Below are 17,329 nucleotides of genomic sequence, written 5' to 3' on the forward strand. Positions count from 1 at the left end.
TATTCAAAAAAGGGTTATTACGTAAGATTCTTATTAAAAAATAGAAGTTAGGTTTTACAAGAAAGATTAAAAATGCTTTCGAAGGTGACACGATACAACTCACATATTATTCAATCGTTTAAATCATGCACGGATAAACGTTTTCCAAGTAACAATTATTACATTACGTCATAATTAACCGTATAGATGGCTTGGAGCACATAGATTTTTATTTGTGACAAGGATTATGTTAAGCATATCATTTATAATTATTTGTGGCTAGGTACCAACAATAATTGTGGTTTAAAGGAAGTTAAATCATTAAATCCTTCATCATTAATGCTGTTGTAATCTTTGTCAATTGCAGTAAAATGCATTTTGTATGACGAATTAACAAAACATAGGTGCCAATTCTCGGAAATTTTACGTAACGCCATCTAGTTTTAAGATAAAAAAAGTTCATAGTATTAGATTGTACTAAAAAGTTTCTAAGATAGGTATTATAGTTTTTTTTATTCATAAATACTAGATACTGTGATTGTCTATGACCACAGATCACAGAAACTAAAGGTCTATGACATAGATATAGGTATATATCTCGAGAATTAATCGTCAAATCACGAATGATATGCACCTATAATTAATAGCTCTCTATAATTAGATGAATATCGACATAATCTAAGAATGTGGTGATCAAAATCATTACGGTTATTGGTATGTAATGTTCATGCTTCATTTATGTACATTAAGCCATGCATGCCAGTGTAAGTTGAATGCCCTTTTCTCACTTACATCTTGCTAACTTGGAGATAACAACATCCATATATACGACTTGATGATCGCGGCTTCACTCAAGGAATAAAGTGGGTAAAAAGTAGCCTATGCTTCTAGAAACTTTATGTCTGTTAAAAGTGCTATATAGATCCAGTCTGTTGTTTTCGCATGAAAGAGTAGCAGACCTCTCTGGAGTTACAAAATTTCACGTCTAACTGTTATATTTGTCGGATAGAACAGGATGCATTTTAACGATGAAAATGATACTACTTAAAACGATGTGTCAATGTATGTAGGAGCGATGTAAGAATTAAAATGTTATATTCTTTAGCTATACAGTTAACATAATCTGCAAACTATCGACTAATTATGTAATTTTATAATCGTATTATTTGATGCTGAATGTAGAAAACCAGATTAATTATTATTTTTAAATTTATAAGGTTGTTAAAATTAGCAAAAAGATTAAAAAGTAATCATGTCAAATTTATGACTCATGAAAGCAAGAGAAGATAAAAGTAAATTACATGGGCGATTAGCGCACAATTTCACTGAGTCTCTCAGAAAATCAATAAAATAACAAATTGCAACATACTTAAATGACAAATTAAAAGAGAAAATACATAATATTGTACTTTCGCGGTCAATGGGCTGTGAATTAATGAAAATCGATTTCTACCCGTAAACTCACACGTAAATTGACTCGCGTGTGGAGCATGGTTGAAATTATATAAAAGATTAAAAGAAACTTCAAATTACTGAAACACACGCAAAAATCTAAGTAAAAGCTCAGTTTTGCAATGGATGAGATTATAACCATGACATACAATCATAAGAGCCACTTCTTCATACTATTTCATAGTATTATTGTGAATAATTAGTTTATATTACATAGTGGGAAGATATTATCGTCTAAGATACAGGCTCGGCCTAGTTTAGACGATAATGTCCATAGTTTTAAGTATTGTGTTTATATAAATTGAGTGGATGGAATACACAGTGTAATTGAAGGTATGGATAAATAAAGATTTCATTATTATTATTTTTTTATTATTTTTGAATTATTTATTACTGGCTGCCCAGGTTTAGCTCAGACTAAGTCTTGTTTAAAGTACTTTACTTGTTTATCGGGATTATAAACTGTTTGTGCTTAAAATTTAATCCAATCGTACGAGACGTTCTTGCGTCATTGGTGAAGTAACATCTAAATATTACTATAGTATTATAATACTAGATTTCCGCCCGCGGCTTCGCCCGCGCAGTCAAAGAAAAACCCGCATAGTTCCCGTTCCCGTGGGATTTCCGGGATTGCGTCATTTTCCCGAGATAAAAAGTAGCCTATGTCCTTTATCGGGTATCAAAATATCTCCATACCAAATTTCATGAAAATTGGTTCAGTAGTTTAGGCGTGATTGAGTAACAGACAGACAGACAGAGTTACTTTCGCATTTATAATATTAAGTATGGATTATCTACTAGCTTTCCGCTCGCGGCTTCGTCCGCTTTGTCTAAAACATAATAAATTATATACTATACCTAACCTTCCTTTTGAATCACTCTATTAAAAAAAACCGCATCAAAATCCGTTGCGTAATTTTAAAGATTTAAGCATACATAGGGACATAGGGACAGAGAAAGCGACTTTGTTTACTATGTAGTGATGCTATTAAATTTTTTAATTGCTTTTGGAAGTATGCAAACAATGACAGGTATATATAACAAAATGACATGTCGTCAATAAAAATTTACATAAAAGATTTTTATAGTCAATACGTGACTGATAATATTATGAAGGTACGTTTCTTTTAATTGTGTTTTTCCTATAAAACAATAGTAGGTAGGTAATAACTGGTAAAAAACTGTACTAGTACCTACTTTAATAATTACTGCAATTATATTATACCTGCGGTTTTACCCGCAGTGCTCCACTCCTGTTAGTTTTAGCGCGATGATAAAATGGACTGTCTTAACACCGAAAGAATTTTTCAAATCGGACGAGTAGTTCCAGAGATAAGCGCGTTCAAACAAACAAACAAACTCTTCAGCTTTATAATATTAATTTTTTAGATTTGCCTATAAACCTACAATTAGCCAACAATTTTTTGTAGTTATGTTGATAATTAATTGTGATTCAAAAGTATTCCACTCAGTAGTCATTAGTAATAGGTAATTAATACTTATAAACTGCACTGATATATTTTGAATCATTTTGCGTGGAATGAGGCAGCAGTATGTACCTAATCCCAAATATCCCTATAGGTACTGGGAACAAAAATAAGCTGATATTTTGCCGCTGCGTCTCATTGTCATTCGTTATCAAACATAAAAAACGGATTTAAAACCCGATTGATTCATGCGTGAGTTCGCCATGCACATTAAATCAACGGCGAAATCTCGTGTCATACCTGTAATCGTATATGTATCGAGAAACAATAGTGCGAACATACAGAAGATATTGATTTATCGTTGCATAACTTCATAACATTAAGATTAGCACGAACAAATATATTAAATTGAGCGGATCGATCTCGTGACCAATTATACGGGAGCCAATGATAATCATATTAGCGTAAGACAAATGAATTTAATTGTGAACACCTGTTTTTCGATATATGGAAATAGAAAATAGATAATTCGCAGTCATTTTTATGGCAGATGCACTTCATATCTGTTGGTCTAAGATCCAAATATAGGTCGACCTTCACCGGCGTGATAATAGAATGAGACCAATTTTATAATAAATTTAGTGTACCTATTAAAAAATGTATTAAAAATGGGTTTACTGGGAAAATCCTGGACAGGATATTTTTTTTTATTAATTATTAAAAAATCTTTTATTTTCATTTTTTATTAATTGCAGTTTCGAGGTAATAAAACAATTTTGTAATAAAACAGTAGGCACGTAGGTAATTTAAATAATCGCAAATATTATGTTCTCTTATAAAAAAATCGCTTTATAAGCATTTGACTTTTTAAGCATGGCAACCATAATAAAATAAAAAGGAGCGTGTGTACCAAGCACACGTGTCAGAAGTGAAACTTCTTTGGTAAGATTCAAAGGTACCAAAATCGTTGCCTTACTCCATGACGTGACGGTATTGCCATGACACGACCTTGAAATTTTACTCTTGACGTGCCTAAAGAAGTTTCACTTCAGAGAAATCATAGCAGCAATCTTTAGATTCGTGAATTTTCTTTAACGAAAATTATAATATCTGTAATCTGAGTTTGTAATAGTTAAATTTAAGTAGCAATAGAGATAGTGAATTCTGTATCGATGTCTGGAAAGTTTATAACTAAAGCTTTAGGTACGCAATTTAAAAGTTGTGATAGAATTATTAATAATTGCAACTTTAAAGTACATAAAAGTGTAATTATTATGCTGATCACTTTTTTATTCGGAGGCTTAAAAATATTATTATAAAAGTAGACAGTGGTTCTTGGCATATCGTTATAGTTTTTATCTCCTCAGAATTTTAGACTCGGCTAAGCAGACGCAAATTTCTTCATATAAAGTATACTATTATGTATATATTATAGTGTGTTCATTTGTTTTTTGTTACGATTTTAGGCTTGATGGAAATTTCAAAATTGATAAAGTGCAAGTGCAAGTGGTTAATTGCTTCTGTGTTCTAATGAACAGGTATAACATTAATCTATTATAATATATGGAATTTGGGTTTATCTTTTAGGATAAGATCAAATAATTGCCTTGCAATATGCAAATACTTTCATGTGTTACATCAGCGGTTAATAAACTGGTGTACAAAATGTGCATTAACTGGAACTCTATGAATATTTAAAATAACTTATTAAAAATATATTTTTTTGGTTGAATATTTTAGCCTAGTTTTTTCTTTAATTGTACAGTTATAATTATTTTTCTGTCTTTTACTAGTAAATATTATCTAATTTAATACAATACAATTATTAGTAAACCGCCATTTTTTTTTAAGTGGGGAAATCTATTAGTAAACCGCTAATGAATGATTATCTTAACTCTAGTAAACACTAAATAGACTTGCATAACCTTTCGCGAAATTATAATTCGTACATTTTTTTTCTCTATATTATGATTAATAATATCTTAAACATATTATAAACATATATAACATATCCATTATTTCATGTTTATCACACAATATTACATAATATGAAGACCATTACACATACGCTGAGAGCAATTTTCTAGGCAAGTTGTACACCGTTAGATGTACAGTAAAATGCATGACGTAAATAGGTTATTTATAGTGGTTTATAATCTCGTTGCAGGTAATAGATTTACAACCGAATAGAAAAATGTCACGTTTAGTATGTTTTCGTATTATATAAGAGTTGAAATATGTGATCCGATATAAAGTTAATCTAGGTATTATATTATAAATATAGGCTTGCTTTATAATGTTTTATTATGATTTAAAATAATACTCCTGCTAAATTAAAGACAGAACTATTCATTTGAATATTATTAACTAGCTTTCTGCCCGCGGCTTCGCCCGCTTTGTCTAAAACATAATAAATTATATACTAAAACCTTCCTCTTGAATCACTCAAGTTTAACTTTGTTCAATTTATAATATGTATATATACAGTGGTGGACGTTTAATTAGAAACAGGTAACACGATGAAGTAGTCATCAAGTTTATTTAACATTTGTGTATTAAAGTATTAGAGATTAAACATTATTTCATATGTAATAGAACACCCGTTTATCTAGTTTTATAATAAATTGCTTAATTTTAATCAAACGTTAGCTTAAATTAATAAAATCAAACAACTTTAGGTGAAGTCTGATTTCCGCGTATTTTCAGTCTGGACAACAAATTAGAAACAGCATGTTTCGAGTGTTCTAAAGTCAAAACCTATTAAAATGCCGTCAATATTTTTTTCATCTATAAATATTTGCACCGTTTTTTAAACATTCTATCTAAAAGTTTCTGAAAATTAATTTACTTTGCAGCAAAAATGGGTAAAAGTAAGATTCGTGACCCATCAACAAGAAAAATAATTTAAAGTTTACAATTTGACAAAAGCTGGAGTTACAGGAAAATTGCAAATCATTTAGAGTGTTCGATAAAGAGATATTCAGTGTTACAGTCTATTTCAATAAGCATGGTAGTTCTGATCAAGTGTCTAGAAAAGCTGGACCATGAAAAATCACTGCTGGCGAGGATAGGCAAATGATTCTTTTGGCAAAAATGGATCCATTTAAAAGCTTAAATTCTATTATAAAATTAGTTTTTTCCGAAGATGAACCACGCCATGTGTCGATGAGATCGGTTTTCGGGTGGTAAGTCGAGGCAAAATTGTTTGTGAGAGACGCCAGGAAAGTACAGCTTCTTATTAGGCAGGGAACGACGATTTGCATTTACTAAGAAATATTGTTTGAGAACAGTCCGCCAGTGAAAAAGTTTTATTTTGGGACGAAACAAATTAATTTAATCAATTCTGATGGCAAAAGATACGCGCGTCGTCCAGTTAACCATACTTTAGATAATAAATTAAAAACAGTTAAGCAAGGCGGAGGAAACATTATAGTATGGGGTTGTTTTTAGATTGATATAATCTTTATAGACAACAACGGCTCTACAACGTCGTGGCTCAGATTGTAAGAGATTTTCACACGTTTGCAAAAACATATTTCCTAATAGAATTGGAACCTTTAAATGGATCTATCTTTGCGAAAAGAATAATTTACCTATCCTCGCGAGCAGTAGTTTTTCATGGTCAAGCTTTTCTAGGCACTTAATCAGAAGTACCATGCTCTTTGAAATAAACTATAGCATTGAATATCTTTTTATCGAACACTCTAAATGATTTGCAATTTTCCTGTAACTCCAGCTTTTGTCAAATTGTAAACTTAAAATTATTTTTCTTGTTGATGGGTCACGAATCTTACTTTTACCCATTTTTGCTGCAAAGTAAATTAATTTTCAGAAACTTTTAGATAGAATGTTTAAAAAACGGTGCAAATATTTATAGATGAAAAAAATATTGACGGCATTTTAATAGGTTTTGACTTTAGAACACTCGAAACATGCTGTTTCTAATTTGTTGTCCAGACTGAAAATACGCGGAAATCAGACTTCACCTAAAGTTGTTTGATTTTATTAATTTAAGCTAACGTTTGATTAAAATTAAGCAATTTATTATAAAACTAGATAAACGGGTGTTCTATTACATATGAAATAATGTTTAATCTCTAATACTTTAATACACAAATGTTAAATAAACTTGATGACTACTTCATCGTGTTACCTGTTTCTAATTAAACGTCCACCACTGTATATGTAATAATATGTATTTTACTATTTGATCAATCTATCTACTTGAATCTTAATAACAATTACTACTTGGATACAATATAACATTGTATGTATTTTCGTTAATCATTATGAATCAATTAAAATTCCCCTACATTGTTTCATGTAAAAAATGTTGATACATCTTTTGTTATGAATTTCTTCTGTCATATCATGCCTGCAACTTTGTCTCATACAGAATTCTTGTTTTTTTAAAGTCATAAATAATAACGATACATTATATCAGGATATCCATTATCCATTAGTGATTAGTGATTGATTTCTTCAGTTGAAAATGTCGTTCTTTATACATAAACATAGCGTAGGTACATACACATAGGATATGAACATAAAAGTTTGTATATTCAGCTTATATACAATAATATGGCATGTATATTTAAATTAGTTAAATAAACAAAATAAATGTTACTTAGGTATAAACTTTTGTACAGACAATTCATTTAGTGTAGGTACCTAATTAAAAAATAGTAAGTTTAGATACCGCTACTATTTTGACCGTAAATTAACTTAGAAAATATGCATCTCAGGACTGGATGGATTTGATCCAAATTTCATGACTGCATAAGTAAGTAGGTACTTTAAAGCTAACTATAGGTATTTTTTAACCTCTCAAAAATTACGTAACTGCATAGCTTAATCTTCATCAGTGATTGAATTCAAAACTACTCAAGCTTAGGGAGGGATCAATCAATATGCCAGAGCAATAATTTGGTTTTTTTTTACACTGCATAATTGCATATAAGTATATTGAGTCAAGCATAATATTATTTTTATAGTATTTTTTTTGCTTAAAACGTAACAAAGGTGAAAGGTCATTAGAAATAGGTTGTGCATATAAATTGACAAAGTAAATATTTAAATGTAACTCGTGCTATTTACAATATTTTGCTGTATGGTTCTAGTTACAAACTTACAAGGATGCATGCAATGAAAATTGAATTAACGCAAATTAATATGACTTCATATTATTTTAATGTTAAGTTAGTTAAATAATAAATAAAATAAATAAATAACGTTTATTTCTTATTCTTTCATAGACATAGACATGGACATATTCAATAAAGTTGATACTTGATAGGCTTTTTTACTTTTCAATCGACTTCAAAAAAGGAGGAGGTTCTCAATTCGACTGTATTTTTTTCTAATGTTAAGTAATTTTACATGTACGTTTATGACAATTTATCCTTATGTTTACATTTATGAGGGTTATAATATTCCATTTACCTATTAGGAATATTTAATTTATTTTTCTCACAATCCACAACCATTTATAACTCTAGATTAGAAGCTGAGTACTTCTAAAAACTTTTGTGTCAAACTTTTGTAATGTACGGTCTGCATCTTAGTTCCCGAATCTCAGTAATTTATGGGCTGTATATCAAAAACCACGTGACATCTCCGACAGACTGGTAGAGTATCGCCTATTTAGGCTTTAATTATATTATATCTATATTAATATTATATAATATGTACACAGGCGTCTCATAAATTAACTTATGCCTGTGACTCTACAATGGGCTTTTTCAAATTGAGCTTTTCTTTAAAGGTTCATCTATAAAGGCATTGTTCCCTTCACGTGCAAACAAACAATCATAATAATTATAATAATAAATGTAGATTCAAACTAAAAAAAATTGTAGAGTCACACTACAATATTATATACATTTCGAATGACAACTTAAGAATTATTGTAACCGGCAACCAAATGCGTCGGCGCAAAAATTAGGTGATAAATATAACGAGTTTCTTTTATATTAGTGACAAAATATCAGTAGATAAATTACGAAATATATGCTAATTACATATACCAATATATTTGAAAGGTAGAAAGGTATAGGTTGGTTTAGGTTATTACCTATCTACTGTAGGTATGTATAATATTAAAATATTTTTTTCATGACCCAATGCGATCCTATTCTTATTTATAAAAGTCATTTAATAACGAGATGGATGTTTTGATTAATATGAATAAGATAGGTAATTTCAAGTCTGATAAAAACACACGGAATGCCACTTACGTAAATCTTATTTAAATAAAATGTAAACTTCATGAATGCGCATTGTTTACGACTTAAACGGCGATAAAATTTATAACTTAAATCATAAATATAAAATATAATGCACTAACGTATAATAATATATTATACTTTTAACTTTTAACTTTACACACCATGTTCACATATTGCCTTAAAAACATTATTTATAAAAATATAATATTTACCACACACATATTTTTTATCCCTAAAAAAATTAAAAAAATCCCAAAACTTACACCTGCGTGCACGCACTACAACTCACCTCAATGATATCCCATTATCCCATCAGAACTGTTAAACAAAAACAACCATAACAAACGTCACTCAGAACCATATAACCGCGTTTTGGTCTGGCAAAACCGGCCAGCTTAAGAGCAGCGTTGTAACTGCAAGCCGCAACACACGGCCCGAAGCACCACAATCGAGTGACGTCACGAAAAGAAAGGTTACTGCTGACCAATTGGAGAAAGTATTGAAAGTGCAAGTTCAAAATTTTCGGAACTGGGCCGTACTGAGATTTGGACGCTAATGAATTGGATGTGGATTATTTACCGAAGCTTTTGACCTACATTTTTGATCTAATTCAAATTACGATTTTTTAGGTCATTAATTATCATCAGCAATATTTTTAAGAATTATTAGAATCAATAAATAATTAGTGACAAAAAAATCTTATTATTGGCAAATATTTCCAATAAATTCTTTAATTAGTGACCTTTTTATCTCTATCTCAAAGTACTTGATTTTTTTTTAATTTTAACTATCTAATACCTAAGTACCTAATAAGTAGTTTAAATTATTCTACTTTTATTATTATGTATTAAGTTTTTTTTAATACTTATCTACTTTTAATTTTTATTCGTTACGTAAATCATCTTATGTTGCAACAGATGACTTAATATGATTAACATATGCATGCAAATTAAGATATGCAACATTGTTACGGTAGTTAAATTCTATTAAAAAACTCGCATGAGTAGCGAGAATAGTATCTTTTTGCTATAAATGCATGAATTAAGCCAATTACAATACATTATGCATATATGTAACAATGGAAAAGCTTGTAAAGATTTTTTCATCCTCTTATTTACATAATCGGGCATCTAATCTCTGATGGGTTTATAAGGCTTCAGAAAAAACCCTTCGTTTATTAACAACAAACAACAAACCTGAGCCTAACTTAAGACTAACTTAGCCACTATAATAAAAGACCATCGAGGGGTCCGAGGTTTGATTCCCGGTGGAGACGAAGAAAAAAAATGTCTCGGTCTGGACAGAAGATTGATCACCAACTAAAAGAATATCGATCAGTGGAACGGATGTAAAATGCATCTGCCCCTTACCCCACTAGGGGACATGGGACTTCACTGAAGAAGTAAGAACATACGAAAGACATCACGCGCGAAATTATCGCATGCGAAACATTTACACACAATAAATCACTAAAACAGTTCACGTTTTGCTTATGAATATTTTTTATAGTCATTTCTTTGTAGCCGATGTGACGTAACATTCACTTCCTAAACTCCAAAATAGTAATCTAGTTTCGTAATTTATCTTATCTAACAGAGCGGAAATTCAGGTATTTTATATGTAAACGGTAAACAAGTGTGTTAATTCTGATTAGTTCTGTACATTTGAGATGTAGAGCCATATTTAGTTCAATTTTATATGGTTTTTCTTGTTGTAATATCGTTATATATCCGTGACAGTTGCACTTTCACTGGCAAATTAACTAATATGGAACTACTCGATATTTTGTTTGATAAAGTCTGATTACTTAGTACAAAATAATTCCATCAATAATTTTAACTTCTACTTTTATATTTTACTTCCCAAAAATTATTTATCTTATTAGATACAATATAAAAGAACATATTTGCCGTAACTTTATACCAGACAATACCAAATTAGCGAATAGCATTCCCGCGGCGATATTTCCTAATGTCTATAGCTTGAGTGTCTTCAAGAAGAGAGTGTACCTCCAGCTCAAAAAGACGGCAACGTATCTGCAGTCTGCAGAAGTCTCTGAAGATGAATATGGGCGGTGGACTCGCTTACGATCAGGCGCTCCACAAGCCCGTTTGCCCACTCTTTTATAAAAAAAATAGTTTATACGCTTTAGTACCTAGTGAAAGAATGTCAAACACTCTTTCATAATATTTAAAAATTATTAAGTATAACATTAATGAACATTATGAATGTATGCGGAAGACCGGAATTATATAAGAATTATAAAATTAAACAATTAATTAATATGCATAAGTGCGTGTTTTTATTTTATAAGATAAAATCATAACGTGGTGGCATGGACGAATTAGCCACTGATGTAAGCAGGTATTACTGCAAAAATTACACTGTACATAATATTATGTAGTTACCTATATAATTTGATACGCTAGTGTCATTATAAAATTATCGATTTGGTATTTTAAAGTGATATATTCTTTAATCTTTATGAAATTTAAATATTTTTCAGCGTTACTTAACGTAGGCAAAAGCTTTTTGGCTATGCCATAATATGTGCATTTAATAATTAATAAGATTGACTCGGAAATAACTGTTTATATTGAACTGCCGAAAAAACGTAGCCTAGAATATTTTTATCTTTAAAGATTTGAGAATCATATAAATTTTATAGCGTTAAAATATCTAAAATATAAAACACGTAATACTACTACATATTATTTACTACCTAGTACCTAATCCAGGCTATCAACTGGTTGTCATTACGGTAAACATTTTCAGCGTGAGTTTCAAATTTCACAACAGCATTGCCTAATGAACCGTGTTTGTCTTTCGGAGAAACAATGAGTTCAGACAATTTACAATTAGTCGCAATGCGCTGTTCATTGCTCTGATATTACTTTATCAAATAATCTAAGAGAATATCATGATTAACCATGTGGCAAAGAAAGGGTTAAAAGTTTCTGATGTATATCTATATGCCTCTATGTAATGCGACTATATATTTTACATAATATGTATTCGCTTCGTGACATCAAGAGTGAATAATTCGGTATCGAGATTGTTTCAGTTTTTAATCGAATTATATTTTCCAAATACAGTGGTGGATCAGTGGTGAGGACCCCAGACTTCAAATTGATAAGTTTCAGTTAAGAGACCAGGCGGGCGTGCATGTTGATAACATCACCACTACTCGAACGAAGTGAAGGAAAACATCGTGAGGAAACCGACATGTCGAAGAATTAAAAAGTTCGACGACATGTGACACCCACATGACACTTGGCCAGCGTGGTGGATTATGGCCTGTACTCACATAGGAGGCCCGTGTCCCAGCAGTTGGAACGTATATGGCCTGATCATGATGATGATGAGGATATTTTCCTTTCACTGGTAGAGGATTAGTGGTGATGTGTAAAATGACTAGTAAATTGAGAAATCAATCAAATTTTTGATCACTTGTTGAATGTTGTCATTGTTTGATGAAAATAGGATCGATGGATCTATCTCTGCTAATACGATTATCTCATTCATAAAATTAAGAATATTTGTAATTTATTTGGTATCTGTTGCAATTTCTATTTGCCTCACTAGATAATGTTATTTTTATTGTTTAGTCTCTTAGTATAATAGTGAAGGGAGTCAGTTCCTATTGCTTTGCACGAATTCGAATTTAATTGATTCGGAATGGTCAAAATTAGAAGAGACAGACGTCGAAATTTTTATGAAACGAAATGTAACGAAAACAACTGCTTCTCCTAAAATCGAAAAAAAATATACCCATTACAATCACATTAAAGTTATCTTGGTATTTCAAAGAGCTATTTTTAATTTACATTCATTTCTTAGTTTAACCCTAACCCTTTCCTGAATCCCATTCGACGATCTGTGTTTTGACAATATTTTTTTTCTAATGTTTTACATGAGTATAGACGATAGCAATTAATTATTTGGTGAAGTTTTAATTCCCAGCCCTAAGGACAAATTCTAATATTAATGTTTAAGAGCTGCAATATTACAAAAGTTTTGTTATAGCTATTATATTATGCTATTAATCGGAATATTTTTTACGCCTAAGTAACAAGTAATATAAAAAAAATATTGTAGGTATAATCAAGTAAATGTGCTTCTTAAATTTAGCGTAGCCATACATTTCAAAATAGGGCACATAGCCCGTAGAACCGATGGCCGTTGGGGCAAAAAGGTTCTGGAATGGAGGCCACGTACTGGGCGACGAAGCGTGGGACGACCGCCCACAAGATGGACAGACGAACTGGTCCGAGTGACTGGGAGCCGCTGGATGCAGGCCGCCGGTGACCGGTCGTACTGGAAATCCTTGAGGGAGGCCTTTGTCCAGCAGTGGACGTCCCACGGCTGAAACAAACGAACGAACAAACATTTCAAAATAAATGCGACTATAAAATTCTATTTATTCTGACTAATGCAATGTGGATATACAGTACAGTTTCTTAACCTCTTTTACAGTTAGTCGTGATAATCGTATTGAGGTTTATGCGGGAAATATTTTAAAACCGTTTATTTGCTGATAACTTACCGTTATTTGTAAATGTTTGCGCTTTTGAATTTCATTATGTTTTTATTGAAGTAGTTTACTCACAAAATGTTTGCTACTGGTTTAACTATATAAAAAACAAAACACTCTCATTCGATGCTTTTTTGTCCTTATACAGTTGCAGGTTCAGACAGACATAACTTTTAAAAGTTCAACATATCAAGTCTTGTAACTAAAACTTGTTGTATTATTGAAGTGAGTTTTAAATTTCAACTGTAGGCAAATTTTGGTGAAATTACCTCTGTCCTCTATTGTCATGATTATTGAACAGTTGTAAAAACCACCTAGTCTCTATATTATTTTAATAGCTCTATATAACACGAGTTTGCTATATTTTTTAGTTTAGACTTTTGATAGTTTATAATAACTGTTAAAAAAGCCACTCAGACAGCGACAGCACCCCACGCCCCCTGCAAGCAGGGGATGAACGATCATCGAGGGCTGGTGCCAGCTGACTCCGCCCGCCTCACGCTCAGGGCACCGCGCCACGTCTCCTCATCATGGCTGGTCTGATCCTACATAATGTAAGAGTTCTCGTGAAGAGCTTACTATAGAAATGATCCTATGAAGTAAGGTCTTGTCTGTCGGTACATTTCTCAAATCAATTGAGTATTTGAATAAAAAAAAATTATTGATTTTTTTTATGTATTTTGAAACTTTATTATTAATAATATTGATATTTAATACAAATAACTTCAAAAAATTTTTTTTTCCGTTCATTATAAGCAATTAAAAATTGATGAAATTTAAATTAGAATCACGTGACTACAAACGCGCCATGACTGGTCACCACAGTTGTGACGTCATAATGTTATAGCTATTTACTGCAGTACATAGCGTTTACGGCTATTACACATGACTAGACAATAATATTGAAAGTTTATTGCTAAAATACGATTTGTTAGTTGGTTCCGAATTAGTTAGTTAGTTATGAAAATAATATTCTTGATGTTGATATATTTATGATCACCGATTTTTGTCAGGAGTTGCCTTTGTAGTATTCGTACATAATGGTACAAAACTTTTGAGGTTCGCCATTCTTAATATAAATTTAAATAATATAATTAACAATTAATATACTTAATATGTAATTTAATAATGACAACAAAATTAAATAGATCAAAACACTGTATTTATTATTAACACGCTTTTATTAGCTTCACCTGTATGTTTGTATGTAACCGACTCCTTTCGAAATTTCGACTCGATTTTGACCCACGGATTTTGTTCAAATTTTGAACACTTATCAAGGTCCGATGACAATACAATAATATCATAAATTTATCCTGATAAGGATCGCCAGGATCAGCTTAAAACATATGTTCGTATATAACCAATTCTTCTTTTGATTCTATTTAGACTCACTATAAACAGACGGATTTAATTTAAATTTTGTATACTTACTTATAAAAACCCGGTAACAATACAATAATTTCATGAATTTATCTTATTATCCTGTTTAGTTTTTCAAACTATATTTATTTTTCTATAAACTGCAATGAGTGAAAAGTGAAAACTAACATTATGACGTCACACGCGGTCAGGTGACGCTTCGGGAGTTGTCGGCGTGCTTCGGTACTGGATTCAAAGACTAATTTTTATTTTGAAATAACTTTTGAATTATTGCAAAAAAATAAAAATAAAAACAGTTTTGTTATAAAACTAATATATAATCTTTCCATTTATCACAAAAAAATTTTTAATTCAAATACTCAATTGTGTGTTTGGAAATAAACTTCAATAGCGTTATATAGAACATGCGAATTCCCACCTAGCGCCATCTATTGAGTGTTTTGGTATTTAATACAGATAAGATGACAGATATGACATTTAGAATAACATGTGACATTTTAATACTAATACTCTATAAATAGATACAGCTCTACATTTTTATTTATACTGTCTGTTTGAGTACTTTTTATAGCACAGGTTCAAGATACTCTAAAAATAAATATAGGCCAAGTGCGAGTCATGTACGTCACGCCGGACAACGTATCTTGCCAAGTACCTGCCTACTGAATAAAGAAATTGTATTAAATAACACAATATAAGAAAAACTAGTATGTTTATCCAAAGTGACATTATATTTCAATAATAGCTAAAATTATTATATACATACTTACAAATTATCATGATGAATGTAAAGTCTCCTTTTTTGTCGGTTGTATGTTCTAAAAATAGACAAACAACAAATATTAATCCGTATTAGTAATATTATATTAATAAATTTAGCTCTAAATTAATTATATTTTATTATACTCTACTTTATTGCTCTTTATTGCTCTACTTTATTTTTTTAATTCAATAATAAAATGGGTTCAGAAATTGTACACTAACATGTAAATTGTAGAGCAAACATTGCAAGAGAAGAGAGTTGAATAATTTTTAAATATATGGTAAAATATTTTTAAAATGTTTGTTCAATGGCGATATTTTAATATTTTATTACTTTTTAACATTACAATATTGTAACAAAAACAAATTTTAACGACATGATATTGTTAAGACTCATTTTTACCAATTGTGTAGAGTCTCTAAAGCAGACAACAACAAATATTAATCAGTATATAGAAGCATATAGAAGCTTGTATACTATGTCTCTACATTATTTACTATAACATATAAACATATTTTAATTCAATTATGAAATGGGTTCAGAAATTGTACACTAACAAGTAAATTGTAGAGCAAACAACGCAAGGAAATAGAGTTGAATAATTTTAAAATACAGGGCACAATGTTTTCTAACAAGTTTATTCTTCTAAGTAAATTCTAACCTCAATCGCGTACGGCTTCAGGTTTAACCCGTTTTCAGAGTTATTTTAATTGTTTGTACATACTTATGTATGCTTATATCGAAGAAAAGATTCGTTCTGTTGTATGGAACATTCAAAATTTATTATTATACTAGCGGTCCGTCCCGGCTTCGCTCGTGGTACATATTTACTTTTTCTCTAGATAAGAACCATCCTCGTACTTCAAGGAAAATAACAAAAAAATAATTATCGAAATCGGTTCAGCCGTTCACACGTGATGCCGTGACAAAGCGAAACGGGTTTCATTTTTATATATATAGATATATTTTATATATAATACTAACATACAATAATTAATGATGTTATTAATAAACAACAACACTTCATACAATTATTATATTATGAGCATTAGAATACATAATAGCCCAAAGAAAGGAGAAGTTTGTAACCAAACTCCTCCGAGACGGCTTGACCGATTTTAATGAAACTACAATTTTTACAATTCTTTGTATTTGTACGGTATGTCTATAGGTAGTAAACTATTTTAGCCAAACTGATAATGATATCCTTGCAGAACAACATTTGCTGTAACAGTACCTTCTTATATAAAACTTCAAGACCAACAGATATACATATAATATAAGTCGAGTATTCTGCACAAAAACAAAACAGACATAACATAGGGGATAAACGTGATACGATTTGTATTAGTCACGTGCGTGCTTCAATACAAATGCTTCCCGTCTCGTCGTTAGTAACCCTCGTCTATGAGACGCACTTATGAAGGAAATTTCAGCACGTAAAACAATTGCCCAATTTTTCTGTTTGATTATTAATTGGATAGAATAAGTACGTAACTTATAACTATAGAAACATTTAAAAGGAAGTACTTTGCTTTAATAATAAATGCTGCCTTTTTTTAAT

At 30.7% G+C, this 17,329-nt stretch overlaps 1 protein-coding gene and 1 non-coding gene across 2 annotated transcripts in view; both read right to left on the reverse strand.

The window, feature by feature from the left end:
- The window catches only part of LOC149908574 (uncharacterized), a 33,974-nt gene extending 24,442 nt beyond the window's left edge, over positions 1–9,532 (reverse strand). Inside the window, exon 1 of the mRNA XM_090102051.1 lies at positions 9,375–9,532. The gene's annotated coding sequence lies outside the window, so the exon portion shown is untranslated. The remainder of the gene's footprint in view (positions 1–9,374) is intronic.
- A 4,495-nt stretch (positions 9,533–14,027) lies between these two features.
- On the reverse strand, positions 14,028–14,228 carry LOC149908575 (small nucleolar RNA U3). Its single transcript, XR_016456771.1, has one exon. It is a non-coding gene; the product is annotated as a small nucleolar RNA U3 (small nucleolar RNA).
- Between the last annotated feature and the right edge of the window lie 3,101 nt (positions 14,229–17,329).

This window comes from Colias eurytheme, chromosome 5, assembly GCF_061535395.1.
Source record: "Colias eurytheme isolate Ceu_HAF_F1 chromosome 5, ilColEury1 Martin Lab GWU primary, whole genome shotgun sequence".
Taxonomy (NCBI): domain Eukaryota; kingdom Metazoa; phylum Arthropoda; class Insecta; order Lepidoptera; family Pieridae; genus Colias; species Colias eurytheme.